The sequence below is a fragment of the Urocampus carinirostris genome, chromosome 5, assembly GCF_059441175.1.
Source record: "Urocampus carinirostris isolate Australia breed hairy pipefish chromosome 5, RoL_Ucar_1.0, whole genome shotgun sequence".
Lineage (NCBI taxonomy): Eukaryota > Metazoa > Chordata > Actinopteri > Syngnathiformes > Syngnathidae > Urocampus > Urocampus carinirostris.
Window position 1 is genome coordinate 12,611,731 of NC_142353.1, and position 17,689 is coordinate 12,629,419.

Below are 17,689 nucleotides of genomic sequence, written 5' to 3' on the forward strand. Positions count from 1 at the left end.
TGAAACTCACTTCATTTTGTTTTACAGTTACAGGGAATACTAGAAGTACAGTAGCGAATGTCTACTTGATCAGTTTTCTCAGGTTGTGAGAGTTAGATTTAACTTATTAAACTCACTTTATATAGTTAATTTCTGATTGTTATTTGTGATATTGTTTACTGTTTTTTGTGTTGCACTTCAAGTGAAGGAGGAATATGTTGACAGGGAGGTGCAATAAATATGAGGTTCTATGACACAACTACTTATTTGTTTTTCTTTATTCAACAGACTTGAATACTGCTCAGAAAAGTTCAACTTTTTTAACATACAACAAATTCTTTTTAAAAAAACGGCTACTTTTCCTGGTAACAAGTTACTTTTACTTGTAATTTGGTAACTTACTTACTTCTTTTGAATAGGTAGTGAGTAACTATAATCAATAACTTTTTTAAAGTGCCCAACACTGGTGGTAAGTTGATGAAGGAAAAATTTTGGTCCACCATCCCGCGTCTTAAGCAGAAAGTGGTGTGGCATCAACACTGTGTATAGTGGAGATGGCGCGCTGCTGACTTCAACCTGGGACACTGTGAAGCGGTGGGTAGAATACTTTGAAGACCTCCTCAATCACATGGATTCCGGAGTAGTAATTTGGTTTTCCTTTGAAAGACTGGACCAGCTCAACACACTCTGCATGGTCCTTGAGGGTGCATGGGGGTTTGCCTATCCTCTTTACATGTGTGTTGTGGACTTGGAGAAGACAAATAGTGAATGGTGAATTGTCTGCTTTTATACAGCGCATTTCAAGTCACTGAAGACCCCCCAAAGCGCTTTACAATGTGCTTCACACTTATCCATAGCGGCGTCAGCCATACACCTACCTGCTTATTGGCATCAGGGGAACCTCAACATTTAATCCGGAGGAGCTGGGAAACGAACCTTCGATTCACAGTTCTAAGACGAGCGCTCTACTTCCTGAGCTATTGGAATGTGTTCCTAAGGGAGAACTCTGGACTATGCTTTGGGAATACATGGTAACGTACAGTCTTATCCAGACTATGCGGTCCCTGTATGCGGGCCCTGTATGCCAGAATTTGGTCCGCATTGAGAGCAGTAAGTTCGATTCGTTTCCAGTGAAATTGGACTCCGTCAAAGCTTTCAACTCTCATGGACAGACTTTCTAGGTGAAGCCTTGGCGACGAATGGATCCAGTTTGGAGTCTGATTATTGCATCTCTGCTTTTTGCATGTGATGTGGTGCTGTTTGCTTCCTCAAGTTGTGATCTTCAGCCTTCACTGGAATGGTTCCCAGCAGAGTGTGAAGCCACTGGGATGAAAAACAGCACCTCTAAGTCCAAGATCATGGTTCTCAGCTGATTCTGGGTTGGGAATGAGATCCTGTCCCAGGTGGAGTGGAGGAGTTCAAGTATCTCAGGTTCTTGTTCACGATTGAGGTTAAGATGGAACTGGAGATCGGCAGACGGATCAGTGCAGCGTCTGCTTTCATTGGGACCCTGTACCGGGCGGTCGTGGTGAAGAAGAAACTGAGCCGAATTGCAAAGTTCTCGATTTCCCAATTGATCTATTTTCCTACCCTTACCTGTACCTTTGCTGAGCACTCCATATGCAATAATTAAAAGAAATAATAAAACTATTAAGCATTGATTTTTTGATTTCATTATCTTCTAATTTGGGGGATTATTTTTCGTTCATTGGTAATATTTTGTAGCCAAATAAGAAATATAATACTTAAAACTAGAAGAAAAAAAGAAACAAAGGAATTCAGAAAATGATCAAAAAACTTAAAATATGCCACATTATATATCCATATACATTTATTACAATTGTTGTAGTCCGTTAAGAAAATCATACTTAGAACAAGACATATTTTCGGCTAATTCTTAAGATCCTTATTTTAAAGGGAATAAATACATTTATTAATAAAAGAAAAATTACAAATTAAACAGTAAAAAAATTATTTATTTTTAATTTATTATTTATTAAATTAGAATCAAAATTAAACCTAAAATTAGCAGATATTTCATGGTATTTGTTATTTTATCTCATTTTAATTATTAGTAACACAAAAATTGTGTAAAGGAATAATTTCAAATATTCTGAATACTTAATATTGGTAGATAATGGTTTGTAAGTATTTTTTTTTCTTTTAGTATAGTTTAACTTACTTAGAATTAAACATACGCATAATACACAATGAACATGTGTGTGTGTATATATATATATATATATATATATATATATATATATATATATATATATATATATATATATATATATATATATATATATATTCATTTTATGTTTATACATTTCTATATCAAATATATGATTGTGAAAAAATAAATAAAATACATTTTGAAAATCTTTTTATCGTTTCGATATTTTTCTTATTTTTCAGTATTGAAGGTAAGCAAGAGGTCTCGAAATGTCCTCAATGATTTCCTTGAAGTATTCTCCTTTGGAGGCCATCAGACATGCGAGGGGGAACATCTCAAACGTGGGTCGTAATCAGCAGGACCTAGTGGACCAACAATTGCATTTTTACTAAATTGCTATGCCATTTTCATTTTGATTTTGTCAGTTGTTACGACCTTTGTGATGCTAATAATGTTGATTGCTATGCAGTTGCTATGTACATTGCAGTGTTGGGGATAACGGCGTCATAAATACCGATGTTACGTAACGTTGTTATTTTTCAATCTAATCGGGTCAATCTAACTCATTATTTTTTACGCCGTTATTGTGACTGACGGTCAAAAACAGCGTGTTACTTTTGTTGCAGAACGCCAAGGGCAGTGTGCCCCCCACAATCGTGGCGCTGTTTTCAAGGGTGGGGCTTTCCACTCTCCTCCGAGTTGTTTACCTCACATGATGTCACTATTCAAATAGCGTCTACCATGAAATTAAACAGAAATTACAAATACAATGTTTACCAATTTGCCAAAAGAAAAGGTAAATAAAGGCTGCGTCGCCAAAAATGTGAGGCCAATATTTTAAAGACCCTGCGCTGTTGTCATTGGTGGATGGGGTGTCAACCAACTCGTGTCATTAGCAAACGAAACGTCTCTACAGGCCGGCTCTTGGAAGTGTACAAAGAGAGCTTGCTCCCCACTGATCAGCAGTCGGTTCCCTACGAGACGCCTTTTTGCTCTTATGCATTTTTGGGGGGGATTCTGTGTTGTTGATTTTAAATTTGTTGAGCATAAAAAAGGTTGAAATAATTCTGTAGGTTTTTTTTTCTACATTTATAATTTATTTTATTTTTTTCCTGTGCCTTTTAGTGTTAATGCGTTTATATAAAAATGTAAAGTTTATTCTTTTTCCTTATTTCATCTCTTTTTTGTTATTGTATTTTTCTTTTGTTAATTTTTTTCCAATTTTCTTCATTTAGTTTATTAAACTCACTTTATATTTTTTACTGCAGATTGTTATTTTATTTTATTGTTTACTCCTTTTATGTGTTGCACTTCAAGTGTAGGATACATCTGTCACTGGTAAGGTGCAATAAATATGACAAGGTTCAACTGACTTGAATACTGCTCAGAAAATGTTAAATTCTTTGACATATAACTACTTAATTTTTACGTAACGGAAAGACTTACTTCCATTGTTCACTAGTTACTTTTACTATAGAGTGAATCAGTTACTAACTCTGATATATATAAAGGAGGTAATAAGTAACTATAACTTACTACTTCTTGAAAGAAACATGCCCAACATTGGTCCCTTGGGACTATGTTAACGGTGTTGATATGATGACAATGATCATGATGATGGGGTTGATTGCCATGCAGTTGCTTGGACCTTTGTGATTGTAGAGACATTGCTTTATATTATATTATTTTGGCCCAGAATCTAATTTGGTGGTTTCCTATTCGGCCAGTAGCTAGTGCGCACGGTTTCCCACCCGAATTATTTCAACATAAGCTCTTGTTGTGTCTAGCATTTAGCACGAAGGAAGCAATACTCTTAAGTTTATTTTAATTTTAGATAGATAGATAGATACTTTATTCATCCCCGCAGAGAAATTCACATTTCCAGCAGCTTCCCTGCGCTGAGAACAATACAATAATAAAGCAAAAGGAATACAATATACAAATACCCAAAGTGACGTGCTAATACCCACTGTAGCATGTTGTATAGAGTATTTAAATAGTGCTACATGAAATACACACTGCAATGAAAATACGGTAATATGCAATGTAGGGGGTGTGGTTTAATGTGGGCTTTTACTCCGCCGGGTGGAGTTAAAGAGCCTCATGGCACGAGGAAGAAAAGATCTCTTCAGTCTGTCCGTGGTACAAGACAGTGACAGTAGTCTTTCGCTGAAGCTGCTCTTCTGTCTGGACATAATGCTGTGTAGTGGATGTGATGAATTGTCCATGATTGACCGCAGCTTTTTCAGTGCCCGTCTCTCAGCTACTGTTGTCAGGCTGTCCAGCTCTGTGCCCACAAAAGAGCTCGCTTTCCTCGCCAGTTTATTGAGACGAGAGGCATCCTTCTTCATGACGCTGCCTCCCCAACACGCTGCCACATAGAAGAGGGCGCTTGCCACAACTGTCTCATAGAATATTTTCAGGAACTTTTTTGCAGATGTTGAATGAGGCAGGCCTTCTGAGGAAGTAAAGTCGGCTTTGACCTTTCCTACATAGAGCTTCTGTGTTGGCAGTCCAGTCCAGTTTGTTGTCCAGCTGCACACCCAGGTATTTGTAGGTCTGGACAAATTCTACACATTCTCCTTCGATGGTTACAGGAACCGGGTGAGTTTTAGTTCTCCTGAAGTCCACCACCATCTCCCTGGTCTTGGTGGTGTTCAGGTGCAGGTGGTTTGCGTCGCTCCATCGGACAAAGTCCTGAATCAATTTCCTGTCCTTCTCCTCCTGCCCACTTCTGATATATCCCACGATCGCAGTGTCATCAGCAAACTTTTGCACGTAGCTTCAAATTGAGGATTTTTCAGTTCATTGATATGGATAATGATAATGATTGATTGGTCCAGAAGGAATAGAGTAGAGACGCACAAACAAATAATACACGTGTTTGATACTAACAAACTACATTTATTTTCAAGACAAGGAAAATTGAATCACACAAAAGAATGAACACAAGCCCTCGCAGTCTTGGAATACAGGAACGGGGAAAGGAATTCGGTAGCAATAGTGAAATTACTGATCCATAAACCCAGTCAACTTATTTAAATGATCAGGATGTATTTTCATAGCGTGTCAGATATGAACTATCATTTGCCACTGCACAAAAAAAGTTTGGAGTGAAATCCTTGAGGCTGTGGTTTTTGGCCTTCTCGGTCGCTATTGTCCCCAGACAGCCCAGGCCGGCTAAGCCTCCTCCCCACCGAGCACATGTGAAGGAAGCAGGAAGAGAAGAAAAGGAATATTGGAACTTGGGCACCAGTGAGTTCCTGTTGATTCTTTCCAAAATAAAGTTCTCCGACTGGTGGATTATAATTATTATAATAATTATAATTGTTGATATCAGGCAAAATATCATTTTGACACTAATTCCTGGCATGAACATAATACACAGATGCATTAATATTTTCATTACATATAAACACTTTGGGGTTTCATATCTTTATTATACAGCTGAAGAGTTACTTCCTGTGAATGTCTTGTTTTTTAGGTGGAGTCAGCTAGGGGTATTGTCTCTACATGATGCTGAAGTTATCAGTTGCTATTACATTTGTGATGCTTATGGTGTCAATTGCAATGCAGTTACTATGTCCCTTGGGACTATTTTAATGGTGTTGATGTGATGACAAGGATCATGATGATGGGGTTGTTGCCATGCATTTCTAGAACATTTGTGATGCTGGTGTCAGTTGCTATGACCCAAGTTATGGTGATGTTTTTAGTTGCTATAGTGTTTAAATGTCCAGTGTTATGTTCATGTTGTGAGGATGATGCTGTCAAGTTGCCAGCAGTTGCTACAGCATTTGTGATAGTTTTTATGATGATGATTACAATGAAGATTTGTCAGTTGTCATGCAGCTTTCAGGACCCTTGTGATGATTTCAATTGCTATGATGTTTCAATGCCCATTGTGATGAGATGTTGTAACGATAATTACGATCCTGTCACTTTGCTAGCCTTAGCTCTGTGCCTTATAATACCAATGAGCTTGTCAGTTTCGATGAAATAGCTTGGACTCCTGATGTTGATTTTTGCAGTTACTATCAAGTTTTTATGTCATTTAAAATGTTGTTTTCAGCTGCTAAGACACCTGTAAAGTTGGTGTTTTCAGTTGCCATGTTTTTTTTCAATGTCTATTGTGATGTTGTGACGATGATTACGGTGCTGTCAATTTCCCACCTGTTTCTTTGGCATTTGTGCTCATGTTAATGATGATGATCAGTCGCTATGCTGCTTTAATTGCCATTGTGAGGTTGATCCTAACGATGACTACAGAGCTGTCAATTTGCTAGCAGTTACTATAGCATTCTTGATAAGTTAATGAAAGTGATGTTGATGTTGGTTGCCATGCAGCTGCTCAGACCTGCGTGGTCAATCGCTATTCTGTTCAATGTCTATTATTATGTTAATGTAAGGATGATCATGATGCTGTGAACTTCTTAGTAGTTGCTACATTTGTGAGCGTGTTAATGATTATGTTAATGATGGTGATGGGTTGATTGTAAATACATTTCATATTCATTTACTACAATGCTAGAATTATAATTGGAATTAGAATTGTCTGAATTATATAGGGATCCAACAGTTGGGTAAAATGTTTTCCTTGCTTCGAAGAGTTTAATCACCTTGTGAACCACTCAACCATTTGCCCTAGAAGATAAGCTTTCTCAGTTTTGTTTGATGTTTGATGTTTCTTGTTTTACGGTGGTCTGTTTGATTCTTTTATGGTGTCCTCTGGCTATGTTAAACTCTCCTCCTACATCAACCCTGTAACTCAACTGTTAAAATAAAAATAGGGGAGCTGTTGCAGTTCTGGTCAGATGTGAATTAGGCTTTGACTCATGTGTAAAAATTTTGGTCTCGTTTTGTCTCACTTGTTTTGTGTTTTATTCAGAGATTTAAGGTAATAGACCTAACAGATGGTGTCAGTTGCCATGAAGTTGTGAGAACCCCTGTGACGCTCATGTTTTCAGTTACTATGTGATGTTGAGGTCGTAACGATGATTACGATGTCAATTTGCTAGCAATTGCTATGGCATTCGTGATTATGTTAATGAGAAAGATCATGGTGTCAGTTGCTATGCAGTTTCTAGGAGCTTTGTTATGTTGTCATTTGCTATGTGCTGGCACTAGTAGCTTTGCAGTTTCTATTACAAAAAGAAAATCTTGTGACAACTTTTAACGACGTGTTTTTTTAGAATACAATCCTCCCTAATGGTCCACCCACTGCGGTCCTTTTCATAAATGCAAATTCCGTAATGGAGAATATGAGCGTGCGACGGAAACAAACAGTGCAAATCTATTTATATGCAAATTAGAATTTGGGTTAAACAGTTCGAGGTCCCAAGCCAGGATGGGGGCCGAGTCATAAATTATCCAACAGAGTCAGGAACGTATTCGTTTTTGAAACAACATTTTATTCATTGAGACTGTAATTGAAGTCAATATTAGCTCGAGGCCCACAGAGATCACAGGCTAATTTTGGGGGTGGGGAGGCAGTTCTGCAGTTTCTACAACGGTGACCGGACGTGTTGATAGGACTCTGCTGCTCGGAACTAAACTTTGAATTATCGGTTAATGGGGAAGAGCAAGGACAGCATGAAATGTCAAGGAGATACTTGCAGTGGTAAAGGAAATATGATGGCAGTGGGCGGGGCTTCGGGGTGGATGGATGGACAAATGGAATATGAATAGAGGAAAAAATACAATGTTTATATCATGTAATAGATACATGGAGATAAAATGAGATAAAACATAGCAAAATATAGAAGGATAATGGATAAAGAGATGGAAGGATAGAAGCGTATTTGGGTGGATACAAATAGAAGGATATGTGAGAGACAAACATTGATTGAAGTGGGATGGATGGAAGAATAGCTAGAAAGATAGAACAAATGATAAATGGATAAAGAATGTCAGATGGAGAAAGAGTGACAAAAAGAAGAATAGATTGAAATTAAAACACATATATAAATACAATTATAGAGAAAAAAAATCATATTCAGATTCAGATTCAGATTCAGATCTACTTTATTGTCATTCTAGTACACGTGTATACAGAACGAAATGTCGATGCATCTGACCCCCACAGTTTCCTTGAATGTACAGATATAAATAATGTTGTATTGTATTTTGGCTACGTGTAGTATTTTACCATAGTGCCGATAGTGCAAGAAGAGTAGCTAACCAGATGTGCAAAATGGGCAGTCAGGTTAACAAGTCAGGTACACAGTAACATTAACACTGTAACAATAACGCTGTAATTACTATAGTGCAGAGAGCAATGTGCAAGGAGTGGCAAGCTATTAAAAAAAAAAAAAAAAAAAAAACTGCCAGTAGTGCAAAAGTCAGATTAGCAGCCGTTTAGATTTAAGTTAACTATATGTTAGATTGACCATTTAACAGTCTAATGGCCAGGGGGACTAGACTATTGCGGAGCCTGGTGGTCCTGCACCGCACACTGCAGTACCTCTTCCCAGAGGCTAGCAGAGTGAACAGTCCATGATGGGGGTGAGAGGGGTCCCCGGTAATGTTTTTTGCATGGGATAGGCAGTGCTTTTGGCCAATGTCCTGAATGGAGGGAAGTGTAGTCCCGATTATTTTCTTTGCTGTCCTCGTTACCCTCCTCACACTACCCCAGTCGGTAGCGCTGCAGCCTCCACACCACACAGAGATACAGTTGGTCAGGATACTCTCTATGGTGCCCCTGTAGAATGTAATGAGGGAGGGTGGGGGAAGGTGGGCTCTCCTCATCCTCCGCAGGAAGTACAGGCGCTGCTGTGCCCTCTTAACCAGTGATGCAGTGTTTACGGACCAGGTGAGTTTGTTTGTAATGTGCACCCCTAGGAACTTGATACTGCTGACAACCTCCACAGCCTTGTTGTTGATGCAAAGTGGGGCATGGTTGGGCTGGTTTTTCCTAAAGTCGACAATGATCTCTTTAGTTTTGTCGACATTCAGGACCAGGCTGTTGTCCCTGCACCAGCCCACCAACTGCTCCACCTCCTCTCTGTAGGCCAGGTCGTTGTCATCCCTGATGAGGCCCACCACTGTTGTGTCGTCAGCATACTTCACGATGTGATAAAGAAGGATAGTGAACATCTTACAATGTTTTCCTTTAAAGATTTTGAGCATGCATTTTGAGCTCTTTAAAGTGCCAGAGAGAGGGAATGTTATATTATTAGAATAGGTCACTGAGTATGTTGTCACCATAACTTGAGTTTTCTGAGTTTTCCAGCTATATCAAGGTTTATTATTTGATCATCACAGCATTACTTCAAAAATAACATTACTCATTTAGTTGTTATAAATGCATTTATGTTTACCTGCTGTATCCTTTCATAACAGTACTTTGCCAGCAATGGTCTTCTGATGAGTCGGCCTTTATTTTATTGTACAACCTTCAAAATAAAGCTGCGACCAGTTTTAACAAAGAATGAGATGTGAGTTCCTTTCTTTGCCTGTTGAAATTTCATGTTCCATTTTGCAAATGCAAACCCCTTTCCTACATAAACTGTGACTAACAAATTTCGATGCCTTTCTTGGAAGACGCGTCTCCATCGATTGGTACGGAGTGTACTCTGTTTTATCTTTATTTTGAAATTTTGTAATAAATATCCTCAACTTCAATGCTTCTCTCCAGCTCTATTTTTCCAAAGTTTGAATACTCGGTCTGGTGCCGGAAAAGAACACGCTGCGAGACTTCGGAATATCCTTTAGCTAACAATAAACAGAAGGACAGCTAGATGGAGATAGAAAGACAGATACATGGAGGAGGAAGGACACTTACAATGATAAATCTATGCAGATAGAAGGCTAGATGGTAATAGGACCGAAAGAGGCCTAAATAGGGATAAAAGGACAGATGAAGATAGAATGATAGAAAGAAGGCTAGATGAGATAGAAGGATAGATAAATGACGATAGAATGGCAGGTAGCAATATAAATGGTGATAGTAATACTAAGATAGATTTGGAGATAGATGGATAAAAAAATAAATAGAAATAGTAGATGGAAAATTAATTGATGGAGATAGATGGAGAAAGATGACGATAGAAGGACAGAGAAAACGCTTAGTGAGATAGAGGGACATAGTGAAGGAAAGATGGATAAAGAAGGCTTGATGGAGATGGAATAGCTAAAGTATAAATGACAGATAGCTGGAGTAAGAAGGACAGATAGAGGGGTAGAGAGAAGGGTGTAAAGATCGAGGTAGACGGATGGAAAGATGGATGGATGAGATGAGATAGAAATAAGTATTGAGTGATAGAGAACAGAGAGATAAAAAACAGAGGAATAGAAGAACAGTGATAAAAGGACAAATAGATACTGTAGGTCAATCGAATTATAAGTTGATCCATAGAAACTTAGGTCGATCGATAACAGGGCTATAGATAGAACGATAAGTCAATAGATAGACCGATAGGTCGAGGGGTTGATAGGTCGATCAAACAACACCATTGACCTAACGACTGATAGATCAACAGATAGATACAGTATATAGAAATAATTCACACCTGATCTTTGATGACCACAACCGAGGAAGTTGTGAGAATTTCTCGGCACAGTTGTCAAAAAGCTGCTCTGCCGTTTCGTGGCTTCTTCACTCCGAGGTGCCGAACGTCCCATCGGCTCCCCAGTGATGTCGTACGCATTTGGCGCAGGGCAATCCTGAGGGTAAAAAACAACCTGCATGGAAACGTTGTGTCTGAGAGCGTAAACAAGTGGCCACTAGAACAAAATGAAACTAAATATGAGAGTTTTTTATTATTATGGTCTCCACTTTTGTTGCCATCTGTTCGGTAGAGGACAGAGCCAGTCTTGTTGGCCGATTAGCTAACATATGGCCACGTGCTGCTTGCTAACAGAGACAAACAAAACCTTTTTTTTCTGTAAACTGGCTTTTTCTCCCGATCAAACAACGACCGTTTTCACACCATCGGAATGACAAAAATGTTGTCAACGAAAAGAAGCCCGCGAGAAGAATCCGTCTCGTGGCGTGAATAATTGATGGCGAGGGCCGTCCGATTAGACTTTGCGTTGCTCCGAGCGCTTCTTCCATCTTTAATCATCTCTAACTGGGGCTTGTGATTTGACTTTTAGTTTACAGACACGCCGGGAAGAAAAGTGACAGAACGCAGCCACGATAAAGTACAGACTAAATCAAATCGGGTAACACCATACTTCACATTTTAAGGATTAGAATAGTGTATGTGGGTGGAAATAGAAGGCTGGACTGGACATAGAACGAAATAGGAGGATATACAGTGCCTAGCGAAAGTATTGTTGCCCTAGAAACATTTAGTCATATTGCCAAATTTCAGGATTCCAATTTAAAGTTTAAAAAAAAAAAGAATTGGAACCGATTTATTCCATCGTTTTATCATTTATTTACAATAAAAACTCATATGTAGGCATTGCGAAAACATTGCCCCCCCCTGTGTTCTGAGCTCAGCCAACTGACTTCAGAAGTTCCTTGATGACTACTGAATGATCCAACGTTAACCTAAATGAATGAAATTAACAAACAGGAGCAACTTAGTTTCATTACCTCTCAGTTTAAAAGGCTCAGGGATGGGCTCCTATTTCACAGCATCCTTTCAAGCATCCATTCATTCAGTCATTCGGATGTGTCTCACATTTACATACACTGTACATTATGTGCTATTAGACAATTGTGTCCATCATTATTTCAATCCCTAACACTAGAAAACACAGAAATAGATGACAAGACATCCCAGAGTTGGTTAGAAAGTTAGAAAGTGAACACTGGATGTGTTTGAAATAATGTTTGGCTCTTAATGTAAACAAAAACAGATCATAATTTGTCCGCCATGTTTGCTTACTACACTATACTACGTGGTTAAAAAGTGAGCACTTTTTTTGTTGGACAAGAAACTACCTGATCTTGGTTTCCTCTATGTCTTTTTCAAGGTTACATTGTTCATATAGCTTAAACAAAATGTAGTAATTTTATTTATATTTAGTTTATTTTTTTATTTCATTAGCATATTTGCTGTTAGAGTAATACAAAGGTAATTGAATGTAATGAAGGTACATTGCTACAATATTATGGTGTAACGTTACTGATTTTACATTTTTTAACAGGTACCTAGCAACTTTATCGGATTATATATTTAGAATAACCTTCCCTACCTTGGTAGTATATCAGTGAAGGCAATTACGACAAAATCTGATGGTCTGTTCAGGAACCGAAAGAATTAACTGAGTAAAGTGAGTCAAGCCAAAAAACCCGGTTCTCTTAAAAGAGGCCGAATTCCCGTCACTGTAGTCTGGAAGCATCCAGTACAAACATCAGCAAATACACACCTGGACGGCCCTCAAAAGAACGCCCTCAGGGGGCCCACTTGAGAAAATGGAGCATCTCGCCTTTTTCATTGGACGTCTTTATTAATCAGAGCTCAACATCTGTTGTGTATCCAAGAAAGCAAATGTGCACACCTGCCGTTGCCAAGTCAACGCCAAAACATCTGCCCTCTGCAGCTGGCACCCAAGGAAAATCTTACTGTAATAATTATATTAAAGTATATTGAATCAAATGATTTCAATTAATTGAAATTCAAATGTTAATGTTTGAATAAAATATTATATATTACAAAATTTTGTGAATATGAAATATTATTTAAAATATAATCCATAAACAAATTATAAAAGGCATATTATAAAATAAGAATTGAGAAAATAACAATTGCCAACGTGAGTGATTTTTTTTTTAAATGCATTGATGAAATTGTTTTTCGGATTGAAACGTATTTTTATACTAAGATTGGTCAAATAATACCTACCTTATTTTCTACTTTAGTAAATTTAATGTAAAATGAAAAAAATTGTCAGACATATTTATATTATTAAAAATGTAAAACATTAAGTCCTAACTAATTTCTAAAATATGCAAAGAATCAGATCTATTGTACTGATTTAGTAATATTCAAAAAATGAAATACTAAATCCAAACTAATATTTCAAATTGGCAAAATAATCAGATGTTTTTCACTTCCATAAGAAAATCCAAATTTGTAATTACAATGAGATAATTTATCTGATGTGTTTTACTTTTTTAAATGAAACTGAAAATATCATCATATGTTTAATCATGATTTATGTTTATAATCAGGGTTGGGTAGGGTTACTTTAACTGGATTACTTTCAATTACTTTTGGATTACTCCAATACCAAATATGCTAATAAAAGACAAAAGAAACTAAATATGAATGAAATGAAATTAAATTAAATGAAAATGAAATGATTTGCATTTATATAGCGCTTTTCAAGTCAAGACTTCCCAAAGCGCTTTACAGTGTGCTTCACATTTCCCAATAGCGGCCGTGCAGCCATGTAAGGCGCTAACCTGCTTATTGGGGGTATTAGGGGTTCAGTGTCTTACCCAAGGACACTTCGACATGTAACATGGAGGAGCCGGGAATCGAACCTGCGATCTCTTGATCCCAAGACGAGCTCTCTACCTCCTGAGCCACTGCCGCCATAAATAAATTATGAGTCACAACGCGTGGTAAGCTTTCTCTCCTGGCTTTGATCCCTTGGATCTCCGGCAAAACTAACATAAAATGCGACAGAAACAAAATGAAAATAAATCCAAACAGCTTGCCAACATCATTTTTGCCGTTCCATGTATTCCGTTACTCCCCAAGCCTGCACAAAATTTAGTAATTTTATTCATATTTAGTTTCTTTCGTCTTTTAATAGCATATTTGGTATTGGAGTAATCCAAAAGTAATTGAAAATAATCCAGTTAAAGTAACCCTACCCAACCCTGTTCATAATGAGACAAAAAAATGTGATTTTTTTTTTCTTGTTTGAATTAGATTGAAAAATGAAAGTATGAAATGCTGTTGAACATAATATTTCACGTCTGACATGCTATGAAAGAATTTCCGATCCTCTAAACAAGTTGATTGTTTTAACACCACAAGTTACTCATTCGTTTGTGTACCAATAAATTTTTTTCTTTGGACTGATCAATTGATAATTGTCATGGATTGCAAAATTGATAATTAATAATATTTTGGAGTACTTGGCTTACATATTAATGGTACCAGCTAAAATCACAGATACTATCTTTCTGTTTCTTGTTCTCTTTGTGTGGTGTAGCCCAGGAGGTAAAGCGCTCGTCTTGGGATCAAGAAGTTCCAGGTTTGATTTCCAGCTCCTCCATAATATATGTCCAAGTGTCTTTGGGCAAAACAATGAATCCCTGATGCCCCCGATAAGCAGGTAGTTGGCTTTCATGGCTGACACTTTTATCGGTATGTGAGTGTGTGAAGCACATTGTAAAGCGCTTTGGGAAGTCTTCATTGACTTGAAAAGCGCTACATAAATGCAGACCATTTTAAATTAATTCATGTTCAAGTTTCTTTTATAGCTGCTTAGTAAGAGAAAACTCTAAAAAAGTGTGTGTGCGTGTGTGTGTGTGTGTGTGTGTGTGTGTGTCTTCATTAAAGTATATTGAACTATCAAAAACGGTAAAGAGAATTCACATTAATTTGTGAGTAGCCAATCCTTCAAATTACGATACTGAATCGTTTTTTCATTCTGTTTCCTTATAATATGATTATCTAAAAAACAAATGGGGTGCTCCAAAAACGCGAGACAGGTTTAAAAAGAATAAACTCGGCTGTCTTATTGAATTGTTTATAAAGTTTTTGTTGAAATAATTTATCGACCACCCAAATTGCAATGACGAAAAAAAATTCAGAATCTGATCTAAATCGAAGGATTTGTGGGCCACTCGGTCCGCAAAGCTTTAAGTGTCTAGGGCAGTACGAGAACAGCAAGGAGCAGAGTCATAATAACACCACAGAAGCAGTTGAAATTGCCTGGATATGGCCACCTGACCACAAGTTGCGGGTTCAAGCGCCCGCGGCTGGGTCACCTGGCTGTGGAGGTAAGATGAGGCCTGGAAAATTCAGCCCGACTCGACCCGAGTCGCATGTATATAATCCCGAACTCGCCCAAACCAGACAGATTTTCTTGATTTAATAACCGAGCCCGAAATAAACACAAAGCTTTAATTTCACGCCAAAGTAAACACGAAGCTTTACCCCGGCCATACGTACTTCAGGACCAAACTTTGCGTTTCGGCTGAACTACGAAGCTTGGTGTTTACTTAGGGCAGAGTCCCTATGATTGATTATTTATTTATGGTTGATATTTTAAGCCCGAACCCGGTCTAAATTTTGGGCTCGGTCGGGTCGGGTTCGGGCTCAGGCCCAATATCTTACCTCTCCCTGGCTGAGAGTGTTTAATGTTTTGATCCGAAACTCCATAGGAACCCAGTAATATTACTAATGGTCTGTTCAGGTGGATCAGTAGATGAACTCCAGAACTAAAAAACGAACAATCAATTCATTAAAAAAATAAACACATAAAATAAACAAAATAAAAATATTTATAAAAGCATTTGTTTTCACACAAAAGAGAGATCATATTCTACGAATAAGGCTCGATTCACACTATTGCAGTGTTAAACCGAGGTTTTTTGTTTTGTTTTGTTATTTTTAGACGGGCAAGCAGCAGGAAAGCAAAAAGGAGCAGCACTCATCGGAGATTTTCTCACTTTTGGAGTTGAAAACGCTTAAGTCGCCTCGTAAACTCTGAAAATGCACAACACGCAAGACGGCCATCTGTGCAGCACACAAACTTATTGACTCGCCGGAAAAAAAAAAGCTACTTTCTTCATGCCGTTCTCATTATCGCCGCAGTTTATTTATACGGCCGCATGCTGTTCGCCTGAAAGAGAAAAATACAATTGTCTTGATGGTATAAATACTTAACAAAGATTCTATTTTAAAGGAAATGGGAAATTCTAATGGATTATTATTAAGTAAAAAAACTAATGTATATTTTATTGAATAAATATTTTATTTATTATCATTATCCATTGTCAAATCTAATAAATATATAAATACCAATATTTAACCTAACGCACAAAATTAAATACTCCATTAAGATAAAAAAATATTAAACGTACACTTTATAAGAAATTTGGATACAGTATAAATTAAGAAGATGAAAAAGTGATTAAAACCGCATGAATATTTAGACTAATATTTCAGCAATATTATTTTGTATAATGTACAATATTTTTGTGAACTGAAAAATCTGAAGTGATTACTGCTTTGTATCACCAATTAAGTGTGATGATTAAAACTGAATGAATATACAGATTTATATATTTATTGATATATTTGTCGCCGATTGACAATTTCAACCTCGATAACACTAAATTTTGGGGACCCATAGATCTCTGTTGGGACCAATGTTCCCTCTAATTTTCCACGGGTCTGAGCGTTCACACAAAGTCGGTGAGCAATGCTTGAAACAACAGTGAGCCACCATAATCCCAAGTGTGGCAAGATAAGTAATTATCAAACATGTCCAAAACTTGACACCAAGTTACATTTTGCTGAGTTTTCGGCAATGCAAAATTATTTTTCTCTTTTGAATGAATTGACTCATGTACTATTGCAAAGGTTGCACGGCCTACAAACGTCATTTGTTTTTACAATTCTTTCACAAGATATCCATTTGTTTTTATTTCCTGATATATTTTGTCGCATAATATTAACATTTTGGGGGGCTTATTTAGTCGGTTGTAAGATACAGAACTGTACTTAATCACATTTTTAGTGGAAGTACAATGTTGGCAACAAGATTCACTTGATATAATTGGAAATTATTTGAATGCAACACAAACGTTTTATTCTTTTTTCTGTGTTTTTTTCTACTTTTTAAAAAAATATATTTTTAAAAAAATCTCATATTTGGTCATGTTGGGATTAAAGAAGCAAAAACAACCTGAAGAGCCGCTTAGGACCCAAAAGAGCCGGTTCCTTTTTAGTGAGCCGAGTTGAAGAAGCCGGTTCTCGACATAATCTACTAACTTTACTCAACTTCGTTCGACTTCAAAATACCGCATTTAGGACACAACGTCAGGGGAACCCGTGTATTTTTACCTTCATGCACTGTAACTTTGACTTAAGTCGCTTCTTAATGAGTAATTTTGAGCCCTCATTTTTGTGGGCTGGCTAGATTTTATGTGTGGCTCACGTACACATAAGGGACAGTACCACTTGACAGGCAGACTGGGGTGTCTGTCCCCCTTTTGAAGAAGAGGGACTGGAGGGTGAGTTTCAACTACAGAGGTATTACACTCCTCAGCCTTCCTGGTAAGGTCTATTAGGGGGCCATGGAACAGTGGACCAGCTCTACACACTCTGCAGGTTCCATAAGGTCTACATGTGTGTTGTGCACTTGGAGAAGGCATTCGACTGTGGTCCCTGGGGGGGTGCTCTGTGAGTGTAGAGTACCAGACAGTTTTATCCCGGCTGTGAGGTCCCTATATGACCAGTGGCACATTTTGGTCCGCATTGCTGGGAGTAAGTTGGATATGTTTCCAGTGTGAGTTGCCAAGGCTGTTCTTTGTCTCCGATTCAGTTCATTACTTTTGTGAACAGAATTTCCAGGCGCAGCCTTGGCAACAGGGGGTCAGATTTTGAAGCCTCA